Here is a 16,002-nt window from a genome sequence, read left to right on the forward strand (position 1 = left end):
AGGTTGAGAGCTGAGGTACAAACCTTCAGGCAACAAGATGGTGAAACTCTCTATGAAGCATGGGAGAGGTTTAAGGACTTAACAAGAAGGTGCCCGCCAGACATGTTCAATGAATGGGTGTAGTTACACATTTTCTATTAAGGTTTTTCTTATGAATCAAAGAAGGCAGTAGACCACTCATCTGGGGGATCTCTGAACAAGAAGAAGACCATTAAAGAAGCCATAGATGTCATCGAGAGTGTAGCTAAGAATGACTATTTCTATGCTTCTGAAAGGGGCAATACTGGAGGAGTAATGGAGCTAACAACATGGACGCGCTGCTGGCTCAAAACAAGATGATCACCAAGCAGTTGGCTGACCTTACCAAGAAGATGGAAAGAAACCAAGTTGCAGCAGTCACCACCTCATCAGTAGCTCAAGAAGGAGTGAATGCAGAGGAAGAGGGTGACCAGGAATAAGCCAACTATATTGGGAACTCAGCTAGGCAAACCCATGATCCATACTCCAAAACTTATAATCCTGGTTGGAAGAACCACCCAAACTTTGGATGGGGAAATCAACAAGATCAAGGCCAGGATCAGAGACGTCACAACCCCAACAACAATGCAACTCACCAACATCCCACACAGAGATCATATCAACACCCACCCAACAATACCTCTCAACATCCATATCAAAACCAAAATGGCCATTCTCACCCCTCCAACCTCAACTCACCATCAGCATCCGAAGATAGACTCTCTAGAATTGAGACTCTACTTGAAGGTATATGCAAGGAAATCCAAGACAACAGAGTGATCAAGGATGGGGTGTGAGCTAATATCAAAAACCAGGGAGACACCATCAAGAGGCTGGAATTTCAAGTGGGATACCTCTCTGAGAAGATCCCTAAACCTATTGATAGTTTCCCAAGTGACACGGAGAAAAACCCGAGAGGTGAAGCAAAGAAAGTAAGATGGGAGGAATGCAAGATGGTCACTATAAGTGATAATGGGAGTGAGGAAGAACTGAACAAACCCTTAGAACACTCTCGAGATATTCCAGCAGAGAAGCAGGAAAAGGGTGACCAAGAAACCAACTCCACACAGAAGAAGAGGCTAAGGGAGAAGGAGATTCTGAACCCATATGCACCTTTTCCCCACAGACTCAAGGGTGGTGTAGAAAAGAAAGTGTACTCAAAGTTCCTCGACATGTTTGCATCCCTTCATGTAAATATACCATTCATCAAGGCTCTCCAACAAATGCCCTCATACATTAAATGCATGAAGGAGCTGCTGACCAAGAAAAATTCACTAAAGGGAGGACAAACAATATTGATGAATAAGGAGTGCAGTGCTCTCATTCAAACAAAGTTGCCTACAAAAAGGATGGATCCAGGGAGTTTTTACATCCCTTGTGCTATAGAAGAAACCGTAATTGATAAAGGACTTTGTGACCTGGGAGCAAGCATTAACTTAATGCCTTTATCCCTCATGAAGAAGCTTCAGATCAATGAGCTAATGCCCACAGACGTAGTCATTAAGTTGGCTGACAAAACTCAAAAACAGGCCATAGGAGTGGTTGAGAACGTGCTGGTAAAGGTTGGGAACTACTTCCTCCCCACAGACTTTGTTATTTTGGAGATGGAAGAAAGTCACCTCTAGCCAATCATATTGGGAAGACCATTCCTAGCCACAGCCAGAGCACTTATAGATGTGGAGCGAGGAGAGCTACTACTGAGGATACATGATGAACAACTTACCTTCAATGTCTTCAGACCTTCACAAGAAGCAGATCAAGAAAATAAGGAATCAAGGGAGGATCACAATAAGGCAATGGTGGAAGAAATAAGCACTGAAGCACAAACAATACCCCTGGGAATCCCTTTGGTTGACAGACAATACAGTCAGAAGGCACAACAGCTAAAGAAAACCCAAGAGGAGCTAAACCCACCAGAGTCATATGAGACCAGCAAAAAAATCTCCCTGGGAAAAGAGGTCACAAGGAGCAAGATAGCATTAAAAGAAACAAGGAAGAAGGCGCCAAGGGGATGGAGGAACAAGAAGATCCCTACAGAGGATTTCTCTCCAGGGGATAAAGTAATCTCTGCTCATTTCCCAGCTATTCCACCTCATCTCCCCATCATTCCATCTCAGCTGCCTAAAGTTTACACCATCAGCAGAATTCTCTCCTTGGAACATGTGGAGATTCTTAATGAAGCCAACGGAGATAGATTCACTACGAGAGGGGAAGATTTGAGGCATTACCAACCACCATGACAAAGGCAAAATGTCAAGCTAATGACGCTAAAGAAGCGCTTCATGGGAGGCAACCCATGTGTTATATCCTTTCATATTTTTTTTAGGATGTTTAAAGTAGTTAATAAAGCAAGGTTCATGAATTCCAAATCAACTTTGACAAACATTTAGATGAATCCTTATATGCAACATATAGTGAACAACAAGTTTGGTGTTCCAGGCATACTAAGAGGACAAGAACACAATTCATATTGTGTTACTCTTAGAACCTTAATAAATTCTTTTTACACCACATGGTCACAAACTAAGTTTAGTGTCACCAATATTGCATACATGAATAATTAATCGGTCAGTTAGGTTGTATTCATGAATAGCACTTAGTTATGTAAAAACAAAAATTTTAAAAAGTAGTTATTCCACTCTCTAATTTAGCCGCCACTATCCAAACTCGTTAATTTTGTTCCTTTTATCTTGTAGGAGAAATGAAGGGAAGATTGGATGGAATTGATGGGACAAATGAAGAAGGGAGTTCGGCCACTTCAAAAAAGGGATCCATACACATGTCTTCAAAAGGGAATGCATTGGAAATGTTGGCATGCAACATTGGAAGGAGAATACCCTTGGAGACTGAACCAACCCATCATAAAAGTGGTAATCCTTGTGCTCATTTCATGCCAAACCCCAACCGTCCATGATTAGCCTATACCATCAATCCACACCTTTCATTTACTCACCACTTTTATATATAAGTGGCTCTTATTCCGTACCCCTTCACATTCCAATTATCCTTTCTTCATACTTCTTACTCTCGGAACACACCCTCAACACCTCTTACTCCATCAAGAGCACTCCCACCCACTCCCTTAGCTACACCCTTTCAACCATCCACGCTTCTACAAATTCGAAAATCAAAGGTCACTCATGGCATCGTCGAGCTCTAAAAGAAGAAAAGGGAAGGAGCCCATGGAGCAACGCCTTTTTGATGAGAAGAAATTTAGAACCTTCCACCATGCATTACAATTTGGGTGGATGGCTGATAAAGAGATCATATATGAACTAGGCTTTTAAGTCAAGAAAATTGAGTGCCCCGAAATCACAGAGAAAGTAGAAGAGAGAAGATGGGAGCTCCTCACTGATCTGGTCACAAAAGTAAACGCAACTCTTGTAAGAGAGTTTTATGCAAATGCAGTCAGGTATGATAGGGCAGATGAATCCTATATAAGCTTTGTAAGAGGGATAACAGTGGATTTTAGTCCCATGAACATCATGAGGGCGTTAAAGCTACGAACCATACCATTTGCAGAAGAGAGCTATCAATCCAGAATAGATAGCAGTCGCAATTATGACCAGATTGCGCAAGATATCTGCATACAAGGAGCTGATTGGGTGCAAGATTCCCATAGGAAGCCCAAATTCATCAAGAGAGGGGATCTCAACCCTGAAGCAAAGGGGTGGTTCAAAATTGTAAGGAGATCCATCCTTCTCACCGGAAACAACTCAAAGGTGAACCTTAAGAGAGCAACAAGGGTGCAATGTATACTCAAAGGAGGAGAGATCAAGGTTCATGAACTCATAGCTCAAGGCATTCAGAAATTAGCTGAGAAAAGTGATTCTGGAGGAAGGTTAGGTTACCCCAGCACTATTTTCCGTCTGTGCGACAGGGCTGGGGTGGTGTTCGAAGATGAAAACCTCGAGTGGATAAAAGTTGGCATCCCAATTACTGTTCAACGGATGCATTCTGTTGCATCTCTCATACCTCAACGAAGGCTAAGAAAGAGAGCAGCCCATCAAGCCATAGAAGGACAAAACCCAGAGGAGCAAGCCCCAGCCACTTTGGATATGCACCAATTACAAGAAACCATTGATGGCTTATCGAGGCAGTACTTGGAGAATCAAGGGGCACAGAAGGAGCTTCAACTACAAATGATGGATCGTCATGAAGAATTATTCTCTAGATGGATGAATCAACAAGGGGAGTGGCAAAAGCAATTGATGGAGTAGCAACTGGAACAAGGAAGACAATGGGATGAATCCTTCCACAGGTTGAACCAAAAGCAAGATCAACAATAAGAGGCCATCCAAAAGCTAATCAACATCCAAGCACATCAAGGTGCGCACATACATGAGATGCATCAGAAACAAAGAGAACAGGCAGATCTTTTCGATGAATACAGGGCATTTTCAGAAGGAGTCTATATGAGTGAGACTGGATATCATGTGAACACTCAAGCTAGACTCAGATACTTAGTCGGACAAATGCCTATATTACACCCTGGGATCACAAGATATGAAGAAGTAAAGGATAAATTAGCACGAGAAGAAAGAGAAAGAGCAGAAAAGAGTCATGAATCAGTAAGAAAGGCACTAGAGGATTGGAAAAGAGCCAAAATGACACGGATACAAGGAAACACAAGTGAACACAAAGAGGACAAACAAGAGAGAGAGCATGGGCATCCCATGAGTAAAAGGTGGCCGAGTTCCTTTTCCTTTCTTTCCTTCAAGCTTAAAATAAGGAAAATCATGTATGAAACAGAACATGCATCCATAGTAGCTTAGGAATTTTCAATTCTGTCTTTAAGATTTCATTGCTTAAGTCTATGTGTGCTAGTCTAAGTTTCTTGTTGTCATTTTCGCCCTGCTTAAATGTATGCTTGTCCTTTAAGCTAAATAAAAGAAAATGTTATGAAAAACCAGAGTGGAGTTCATCTTGTGAAGTAAGTTCTTAATGTTTGTGGTGTGGTAATTGGTTAGCTAAGTTGGTTCACCAACAAGGTATACAGGCAACTAGATGCTCTGAATCATATGCTTGAAGCACATTCTATGAGACCAGTTAAATAACAAGGTCCTAATAAGAAAAAGAGAAAAGAACAGTGAGAGTTGAAAAAGAAAGAATAAGAAATAAGGCTAGGCACCAAGGGTTTAAATCTTGACGGATGTATCTGTGGTGTTCCTGTGCCAAGGATCTGCTTGGATGAATAAGTTCTTAGGAGTTCTTCATCACTTGGTAACTTGGGTTAACTAACTCGGGATTATCAACTGAAAATCTACTATCAAGAGCAACCTTGCCATAGAACACTTAGTAACCCAAAGAGGTGCTAGACACCAAGACCTCAAGAAAAGAAAATAACAAACCATATGCCTGTGGTGTGCATGAATGGGGGAGAGAGACTTGAGGGAGTAAGTCCTTAGGGGTATTTCAACACCTAGCACCTTGAACCAACTGGTTCGGGAGTGTTGGCTGAAAGCTTATTTTAAAGAATCGCCCCCTCACAGAGCACTTAGCCTAAGAATGCAATAAACCCTGAAAAGAAGGGGGAGATCAAGGAATAAAGATCTCAGAAGATGCAATCAAGCAAGTATTCAAAAGTATGACAAGGACCTGGAAACCAGTAAAGGAATGAACCTAAGTTGCTATGCATGAAACCCCATAAACCAAGAACTTTACTTCTATAATAAGAACTTGTTTCTTTTGTTCTTTCATTCGTCATTCTTATGTTTCAGTACTTGCTTAGGGACAAGCAAGCTTTAAGTTTGGTGTTGTGATGCCAGGGCATTTTGTCCAGTTTTACTGACCTTTTTCTTTACTATTTTAGGATAGTTTCATGCATTTTCTTAGTAAATAAGCAAGTTTTGGGTGAATATACACTTACATCTTGATTCAAGCAAACATTGTGAACTTTACATGATTTCATGAGAATTATGCATGAATTGAATGATAATATGGATGATCCATGATCTCATGACTTGAAACAAAGCTTTGATGCACCTTGTTTGTTTGATTTCAGGACAAAGGAAGCAAAGAAGAACCACGTTAGCAGCCACGTTAGCTTCACTAACGTGACCACTAACATGGAATGGGAGCAAGCTTGCAACGTTAGTGGTAAAGTTACCACCAATAATGCCTTCGAATGCCATCATAACCCACATTAGTTGCCACGTTAGTTACACTAACGTGGAAGAAAGGGGGAGCTCCAACATTAGTGGTGAAAGTGAACACCACTAACATTCCAAAATGCCACACTAAGCCACGTTAATCCAATTAACGTTGACTCTAACGTGGAGTGAAGAGGAAGTCGTAAGCATTAGTGACAATCACCTTTGTCACTAATGCTAGACCAAAGCTAAATTGCCTACGTTAGTGGTCACATTAAGACTACTAACGTGAAGGGTAACATGGAGCAATAAATGATAGGCCAACGTTAGTGACACTCACCTTTGTCACTAACGTTGGAGATGGCATATACACCCACGTTAGTGGTCACGTTAATGCCATTAACGTGAAGCACTAACGTGGAAGGAAGGGGCGTTTTGAAGCGTTAGTGACAAAGGTAAGTGTCACTAACGCTCTCGAGCCTTGGGATGCCCACGTTAAAGGCCACGTTAGTTACACTAACATGGACCATTAACGTGGAAGAAAGGGACAAAGAGCAACGTTATTGGTATAGGTGAGTGCCAATAACATTTGCGAAGGGCTAAGAGGCTACGTTAGTGGCTATGTTAGTACCACTAACATTGAAGTTAACGTGGATCAACTAGTTTGAAAAGTTAGTGACAAAGTTATCGTCACTAACGCTCTCGAACCCAATTTTACACTTAACGTTAACGCCACTAACGTCCTAACTAACTTCCCATCATGCCTAACTCACACTTTCTTTGCAAGCAAAGCTGAGCCCACTAAAGACTGTAGATGCTTCAACTAAAGATCAAGGGCCCATATCCAAGACTTGAAGAGCTAACTAGAAGATCAGAAGAGTAGTATATATAGGGATAGTTTTGAATTAAAAAGGGAGATTTGGAACTTGAGAACTACACTCTGTATATTTTACTTTCTCTGCAACTTCTAGTTTGAGATTCAGAATGCACTTTTCATTTTTGATTTCCACTTCCAGAGCTATGAACAACTAAACCCCTTTTCATTGGGTTAGGAAGCTCTGTTGTAATTTGATGGATCAATAATAGTTTTCATTATTCTTCCTCTTTCTTTTCTCTTGAATTTACTAGAAAGCTTTTGTTCTTCATCCAATTGGTTAGCTATCTTGGAAGAGAAGCTCTCCATAATTGGATCTCCTCGGAACCTTGGAAGAGGAATGAGGAGATCATGCTAGAAATGCTTTCTCATGCTGGACCAAATTGGGGTTTGGATGGATATAGTGACATATAATCCTACCAACACTTTGATTTAGGAATGCATGTGGTATAATCAGTGACCAAACTTCATCTCTTCCCATGAGCAATTAAATCAAGGAATTGGGCAATTGTTCAAGCTTAGAGAGATTGGGTTGCCAAAGAATTGGAATCCAATCACTTAAGATTGCCAAGGAGATCAATGAATGCATTTATTGAGGAAGAGATGAGAATGAACTTGATCCGGAGAATGCAATATCTCCTAAGCCCAATGAATCCCCCATTTCTGATCTTACCCATTCTCTTTAATTTCTACCTTTTACTTTTATGCTCATCTTCCCAAATCCCCATTTAAGATTCTGTAATTTACTTTCCACCATTTACATTCTGCCATTTATTTCCAGTATTTACTTTTTCTGTTATTTACTTTCCCGCCATTTAATTTTCTACAATTCCTCAACTCAATTTCTGCTTAGCTCGACTAGAACATTCATCTAATTAAAGTTGCTTGACCAATCAATCCCTGTGGGATTCGGCCTCACTCTATTATGAGTTTTTACTTGACGATAATTCGGTATACTTGCCAAATGAAAATTTGTTGAGAGACAAGTTTCCGTGCATCAGAGTACAATATGCTTTGTTATGCTCCGTCACTAATAGCTGCTTCTGCAATTTTCTAGCCAAGTTTATACTCTCCCCCTCAACCAAACCATGGGTGTAACAACACCACTCCAAGTATGCCATGGTCATACAAGAAGCTAAGTGTTACTAACTTTTCCCTCCTAATTATTATCTATTATTTAATATATGAGCATGTTCCTTGTTAGAGCGATGCCAGTATTACGAGTAACTTTTTTTTCTTTTTTTATTATATCATTGCGGATAACAAGGTAAAATAAACAGGCATACATTGAGAGAAATAGAAAGGAAGCATAAAGAAACATAGGGACACAACTGATAATATACATCATGTACACTATAACAAAACATGTAGCGTTTACACAAGATCAAGTTAGTTTACATCCTCGTCATCCTACGTAGCTAATATTTACATGACATTCCTACGGCCTGGCCCATACAAAAACCCGCTAAACTGGCGCCCAGGCTAGCCTAGCCACTCTACAGCTCCTAGCTCTCGAGTGTACTAACACAAATAAGAGATTAACTAACAGATAATGTCAGACTAGAGTGTCATCAAAAGAATGCACCCACTACTATCAAACTATATCTACACATGGCCGTTCGGAGAATCGTCGTGAGGCTCGTCCATCTCCTCATCCTGCTCTATCTCTATCTCAGGATCCTCCTCCTCCTGATCGTCCACAGCTATAGCTATACCCTCAGATCCACCAGAAATACTGTTGTCACTATGTACAAACCATTCGCGAGCACAGGTCCGTTCGCGTAAATAGGAGCTACCCCATCGTCCGGTAGTGCGAGCTCATCAGGCTGTGGAAAGTCAGGGATCGGCTCAGGGGGAAGTCCTACTCTTGTGGTATCACAGGTACGTAGTCACCAGCTAACTCGGGCTCATCAGGAATGATAGGCTCAGGTTCCACCACATTCAAAGGTTGAGCTGGTATAGGGTGTTTGGGACCATCGGGAAAAGGATGTCCAGGTGCGTCAGGGTGTAACTAGGATAAGGGAAAGTCGTAAGGAGCATCGGGGTCAAAATGCGAGCTAGATAGAGGATGTTGGAAGGGACGGTTTTGTAATGCGTAACGTCTCATACGAGTCTCCGCACTCAAAATGTAGTAACCATAGTACACTGGATCCTCGTAAATGTATAGGTCTTCGACTTCATAGAATATCACGCCCGTTTTCATCTGATGGGGGAGGAGAGAGAAGGGGGTAAGAACTGGGGAGTTCTTAGTAGGGCCGGGGTTATTAGTTAAGTTCATTAATTTCGTGTTGTTTAGCAGATAAATAGCAGAATACTGAGAAGCAGCAAATAGAAGAAATAGATAACGAGAGAAAATAGAGAAAACAGAAAGCAAAACACAAACAAAAGAATACAAGAAAACAAAACACAGACACAATGAATAGAATACAAACAAAGAAAGCATACATTCAAACAACAACCATAACAGAGTAAATGCGCAACCAAGTATGATGCATGTCTAGCCCTAGTGCAGGTAATGAGCTCATTTGTCGGCTTCTATACGCTCCCGACGTAACCTGAAGCAGCTAAAATGGGTATGGTTTTCTAGTCAGCATAGGTACAGATCTCACTAACCGACGTATGCGTCATATCCTCTGTAAGCAGACTCTGTCTTACAGGTGGCAGCATTCCAGCCGTGTATGAAATCATATCCTCTGTAAGCAATCCTTGTGTTACAGGTGCAGCATTCTAGCCGTGTATGAATTAATATCCTCTGCAAGTGATCCCAGGTTATCAGTTGCAGGTATAGCTCTCAATAGCTGTGTAGCACTGGAAAACGCTCTGTGGTCGTACCACTATCTATCTAACTGCCTTCACGCAGCAGATCATCACATAATCATTCTCATTACCATCATTCATTATCATTCTCATTATTAATCATCACTTTCACATTCTTATGCAGTACCTCTTTCTTTCTCTGTTCAATCATATTGTACAAACTTTACATCTTTCACTTTTACAATATCTCGACTCAAACTATTTCTCTTTATCATATTACTCTTTTCTCTTTGTATCTCTTTACTCTGTTCTGGTTTCTCTTTTCTCTGTATCTCTTTACTTTTCTCTGATTACTCTTTCTTCTGTATCTATATCACTTTTTTTCTCTTTATCTCTTTACTCTACTCTGGTTACTCTGTTCTCTGTGTTACTTTATTCTGCTCTGATTTCTCTGCTTAATGTATGTATTTAAAGCTTATGTAAATTTCGGTATGAATAGTTAGCCTGTCCCAAGTATAGGTTCATTAAGTCTATACTGAAACAGTTTAAATTTTCATATAATACCTAACCCTAGTCGCAACTCAAGGACTAACTATGTTGCCTTAGTTCGTTCACTAGTCTCTGTCTGTTTTTCTGTCGTTAAAACTTTACTGACTTTTCTTTGTTTTTTTATCTTTTCTTCAGCTTTTTATCTTTCTTTTATATTTGCCTCACTAATATGTTCTTACCACTCCCTAAGTGTTTTACGAAGGTAATTATGAGATTCTGCGCTTAAAGTTGTCTTTCTAAAGCTTTTACAGAAAACTGCCTTTTTCGCATTATTTTATTATTTTTATTAAAATATTATTTTTAATTAAATATTATTATTATTTAATATTTTATTATTATTTATTATTTTATTAATATATTTTCGAAAATTACCCTACTTTAACTTTTAACCTTTAAAATTCACTTGTTACCACCCGTAACTTTTAATATTTCTACTTTAACCACCCTAACTTTCAGAAATTACCAAATAACTCCCCAAACACCAAAAATTTTACTTCCTTGCCCTTTTTAAGATCTAAAGCCTGTTCTTCCATGTTCTTCATCACATTCAAAGTGTTCTTCATGTACTTGGTAAATTCTTCAAATTCTTTCTCTGTTTTTATCACTTTTTCAGTCTTTTCAGCAACCGGTTTTTACTATAATTCATAATAAATTTGCAGCCACCAAAACCCCATCTTTTCCACATGATTTCAACACAAATTGAAACCCAATTTAAGCTCTAGGGTTCGTTTCTCCAGCAGTTCCAAGAACACAAACTCAAAGCTTGAATTTCATCAAATTTCATCAAATTTGCACCAAAATCTCAACAAGAATCACTCATATAAATCATCAATTTCAAGTACAGCCAATCCATATCATAATTACACAACTCAAACACAATCAATCAAGATTGAATTCGTCAAACCCTACCTGGTTTTGCTGCTCCTAATTCGGTTATACTTTCAAGTGGTCCTTAAGCACTTGTTCCTCCTAAATCACTTCAAGAACAACTTTAAATCCAAAAACCCTCAACTGACCAAATCTTGTTCAGCATGTTAGGAAGGAATATCTCACGTTAGACTTGATGGAAATTAATGTTTCTTGACCCTCAAGTCAAATTAAGCATGATTCCTAAGGAAGAACATCAAGAAAACACATGTTTAAGCATGTTTCCTTGAAAACCGAATTGAAGAGGGAGGGAGACAGCAATCTCACCTTATTTCTAGACTTGATAAGTTACATGGTTATGTAGAGGAAGAAGAGAGGATCCTTTTGGTGAAATCGGAGTGAAGATTAAGTGTTCATGAAAGTTTCTCTATCTCTTTTCTCTCTTGATGATTTTCGACCACAATGAGAAAATGAGGCAGACTTGGGGGTTTTGGGGGTATAGGGTGAGTTGTGATTGGTTGGCTTGGAGGTGAATTAAAATAATATTAAAATATTTCAGGTGTATAACTACTAAAACTAGATGTATTGGAACACTTGTAAAAATATCTCTAAAAATTATTTTCTGAGCTACTAGCATAAATGACACTAGTAACATATTTATTATGAGAGTAAAACATGTATAATGAGGCCTTAGCATTGCTAAAGTCATCAGAGAGTGCTGGTGCTAAGCTGCACTAGTAAACTGTGAACCCAGTTAAACCGATTTTCTGTTTTTAACTAAAACTAACCAGGTAACCTTATAATATCATTCAAGAAGCTTCTAATACTAATATAATGATAATATTATCCTATTACCTCTCTTCTCTCATGAATCAAGTCAGGTTCATTAAACTGAGACTATTTACAAAAAAACATAATCAAAACTCCTAACTGATACGGTTCAAAAACTAGGTTCTTCGTGACTACATTATCGAGCTTGCCTCGGAAAATGTTCTAGCTTAAAGATGACATAATGACAATGAGGATTGAGATACTTGATGATATATCAAAGGTTTTCCCCTTACTGACCTTCCGAAGAAATCTGTACTTTCAGAAAAGATCTCGCGTACTCGAAAACCGGGGTTGTTACATTCTACCCTCCTAAAAGAAAATTTTACCCTCAAAATTTCAGTTACCTGAGAATAGATGTGGGTAATCAGCTTTCATCTTATCTTCCAGTTCCCAAGTGTGCTCATCTTCTCCTCTCTGTCCCCAAACAACTTTAACTAAACGAACAGTCTTACCTCTTAGCTGCTTATTACTTTTTACTACGATCTGAACTGGTGATGCTTGATATGTCAAATCATTTTGTAACTGTACTATTTCTGGTTGTAGAATGTAACTCTCGTCGGGAATATATTTCTTAAGTTACGAGACATGTAAAACATCATGAAGGTTTGACAGGTATGGAGGAAGGGCTACTTGATAAGCTACTAGACTAACTCTTTTAAGTATTTGGAAAGGTCATATGTATCGAGGGTTAAGCTTTTTAGTCTTAAGGGCTCTACCTATCCCAGTAGTCGGGGTTAATTTTAGAAAGACATGGTCTCCCTCACTAAACTCTAAGGGTCTACGTCTATTATCGGCATAGCTCTTTTGATGGCTTTGTGCTGTCTGGATCTTCTGACGAATCCCCTTTATATTCTCAGTAGTTTCTTGTACTAAGTCTGGACCTAAGACACTAGCTTCTCCGTCATCATTCCAACACAATGGTGTCTGACATCTTCTTCCGTAGAGAGCTTCATATGGTGCCATCCCGATATTTTGTTGGTAACTGTTGTTGTAGACGAACTCGATCAACGACAAATATTTATCCCAACTGCCTTGGTTATCCATCACACAAGATCTTAGCATGTCTTCTAATGTCTGGATTGTCTGCTCGGATTGTCCGTCTGTCTGTTGATGGTATGCTGTACTCATGTGCAATTCTGTCCCCAATGCTTTTTGAAAAGCTCCCCAGAATCTAGAGGTAAACCTCGGATCTCGATCTAAAACAATTGACGAAAGTATCCCGTGCAATTGTATGATTTCTTGAATATATATCCGTACTAGCCTTTCTAAAGTATAGTCAACTCGAATTGGAAGGAAGTGCACTGACTTTGTCAACCTGTCCATAATTACCCAGATGGCATCGTGTCTTGACGGCTTCTAATGTTCCACCTTCACCTTCTGGCAGGTTAAACATTTTGAGACACAATTAGCTACCTCTTTCTTTAAGCCCTGCCACCAGAACATTCGTTTCAAATCTTGATACATCTTTGTCACTCCAGGATGCATAGAAAATCTATTTTTATGAGCTTCTGCAAGAATCCCTTGTCACAAATCTCCAGAGCTAGGCACACAAATTCTATTCTTGTATCTCCAGAGACCGCTACGATCTTGTCTCACAACTTCTGGTTCTTCTGCTCCCATATGTTTCAGCATCGTCATCATTTCTGAATTCTGAACACAGTGTTTGGTATATCTGGCTACTTAAATTTGGTGATGACCCAGTCGTAAATAAATCTTTGAGAACATAGTTGCACCTTTCAACTGATCCATCAAATCATCAATCCATGGAAGTGGGTAGTTGCTCTTGATAGTGACTTTATTTAACTGTCGATAATCTACGCAAAGTCTCATTCCACCGTCTTTCTTTTTAATAATAATATCGGAGCTCCCCAAGGTGACGCACTGGGATGAATAAATTTCTTTCCAAGTAGCTCATCCAACTACTTCTTCAACTCTGCAAGTTCCAATGGTGACATCCAGTACGGTGCTATGGAAATCGGTCCGGTTCCAGGTAATAGTTCAATGCTGAATTCTATCTCTCGCTGAGGAAGAAACTCAGGTATGTCATCCGAGAAAACATCAGGAAATTCCTTCACCACTCGGATTCGTTCTAAGCTTAGTTCACTGTCATTCGAGCTAGCCGCTAACAGAACGTACCCCTCACAATCACTCCCGTCTAAGGTAACTCTTACAGAATTTAGATATAAGGTATGAGACAGAAATGGTTTAGTATGTGAACTATCAGATGGAATAACAGCAGTTCTTTCAAAGCAATCATGGAAAACATGATATTTAGATGACCAATCTAGCCCTAGAATAACTTCTAAACCACATAGAGGCAAACAGATTAAAATATGTATGAAAGTCTTGTTCCTAATATTAAATGGTACTTACAGGCACACTAAATTGGTCAAAGCATTTTGGGATGCAGGTGTATAGAAATCAAAATTTGACTAAGAGAAATCTAGTCCCAACTCACAAGCAACAGTTAAAGAGATAAAGGAATGTGATGCACCCGAATCATACAGTATAGTTAGAAATCGATTTTTGACAGAACACTGACCTTGGATCAGGGCGTCTGATTGCATAACATCATCAGCAGTCATGGCAAACACTTGACCTTGTTGTTGGGTTCGCGTTGGATTCTGAGTAAACCTCTTTAGGCAATTCTTAGCCATATGTCCTCGTTCGTTACAAATATAACACTTGGATGTTCCAAACAAGTAGGGTCTATTACCATGATCTTTCCCACACTGCCTACATACAATATTCACCTGTGCCTGTTGGGGTCGTTTACCATTATCCTCCCTTTGTCTACCTCCGTTTCCACCCGTAAGGCGAGCAGGAACATTACCAGCTTGTGAATTCCTTCGCTGTGGCACACCAGGTGTCTTGAAGTTTGTCCTTCGTGGTTGCCAATTATAACTATTATAGTTCCTTGGTGGAAATCCTTGACGACTTGCTTTAGATGCAGTTACATTCTTAGCAAATTCTTCCATTAACTTACACTTATTAACCAGCTCAGCAAAATTTTGTATCTCTAATGGAACTAATGAACTCATCAGATCCTCACGAAGGCCCCCTTCGAACTTCAAGCACTTCCATTCTTCAAAATCAACAGGATTCCGAACAAACTTTCTTGAGTAGATCCTAGCTGTGTGTCTAGATTCCTCACAAGAAAAACAAGCGTTCGTTCCTTACAGCATCCAAATCTAACATAGCCATAGCCATGGATATCATAACAGCTATGAGGATAGCTGTACCTCGCATCGATTTGTCATTCGGAGCTCGATTAAACTATGCCTATTCGCAGTCATTAAGGTCATATCCGTACCAAACAATCAATATTAAGGTGATCAGTCTTAATATCTCAAGTTAAGCACGAACATTCCCAAAATGAGCACTCATAGACATTCATGCCAAATGTATCTTGAAGATACCCTAACAGCATGAGACACACAAGCAGAGTATGCAATGAAGCATAGTCAGTCCACTCCCCAGGCTCTACTGGGAACGAACTGCTTTGATACCAAATTGTAACAACCCAACTCCCAATATGCCATGGTCATACAAGAAGCTAAGTGTTCCATGTTAGAGCGATGCCAGTTTTACGAGTAACTTTTTTTTTCTTTTTTTTATTATATCGTTGCGGATAACATGGTAAAATAAACAGGCATACATTGAGAGAAATAGAAAGGAAGCATAAAGAAACATAGAGACACAACTGATAATATACATCATGTACACTATAACAAAACATGTAGCGTTTACACAAGATCAAGTTAGTTTACATCCTCGTCATCCTACGTAGCTAATATTTACACGACACTCCTAGGGCCTGGCCCAAACAAAAAGCCGCTAAACTGGCGCCCAGGCTAGCCTAACCACTCTACAGCTCCTAGCTCTCGGGTGTACTAACACAAATGAGAGATTAACTAATAGATAATGTCAGACTAGAGTGTCATCAAAAGAATGCCCCCACAGCTGTCAAACTATATCTACACGTGGCCGTTCGGAGAATCGTCATGAGGCTCG

The 16,002-nt window shown here is 39.6% G+C and overlaps 1 non-coding gene across 1 annotated transcript; it reads right to left on the reverse strand.

Annotated features, from left to right (window-relative positions):
* On the reverse strand, positions 1-104 carry LOC148555433 (small nucleolar RNA R71). Its single transcript, XR_015887746.1, has one exon. It is a non-coding gene; the product is annotated as a small nucleolar RNA R71 (small nucleolar RNA).
* Between the last annotated feature and the right edge of the window lie 15,898 nt (positions 105-16,002).

Source organism: Arachis ipaensis, chromosome B6 (assembly GCF_059453495.1).
Source record: "Arachis ipaensis isolate K30076 ecotype BB chromosome B6, ASM5945349v1, whole genome shotgun sequence".
Lineage (NCBI taxonomy): Eukaryota > Viridiplantae > Streptophyta > Magnoliopsida > Fabales > Fabaceae > Arachis > Arachis ipaensis.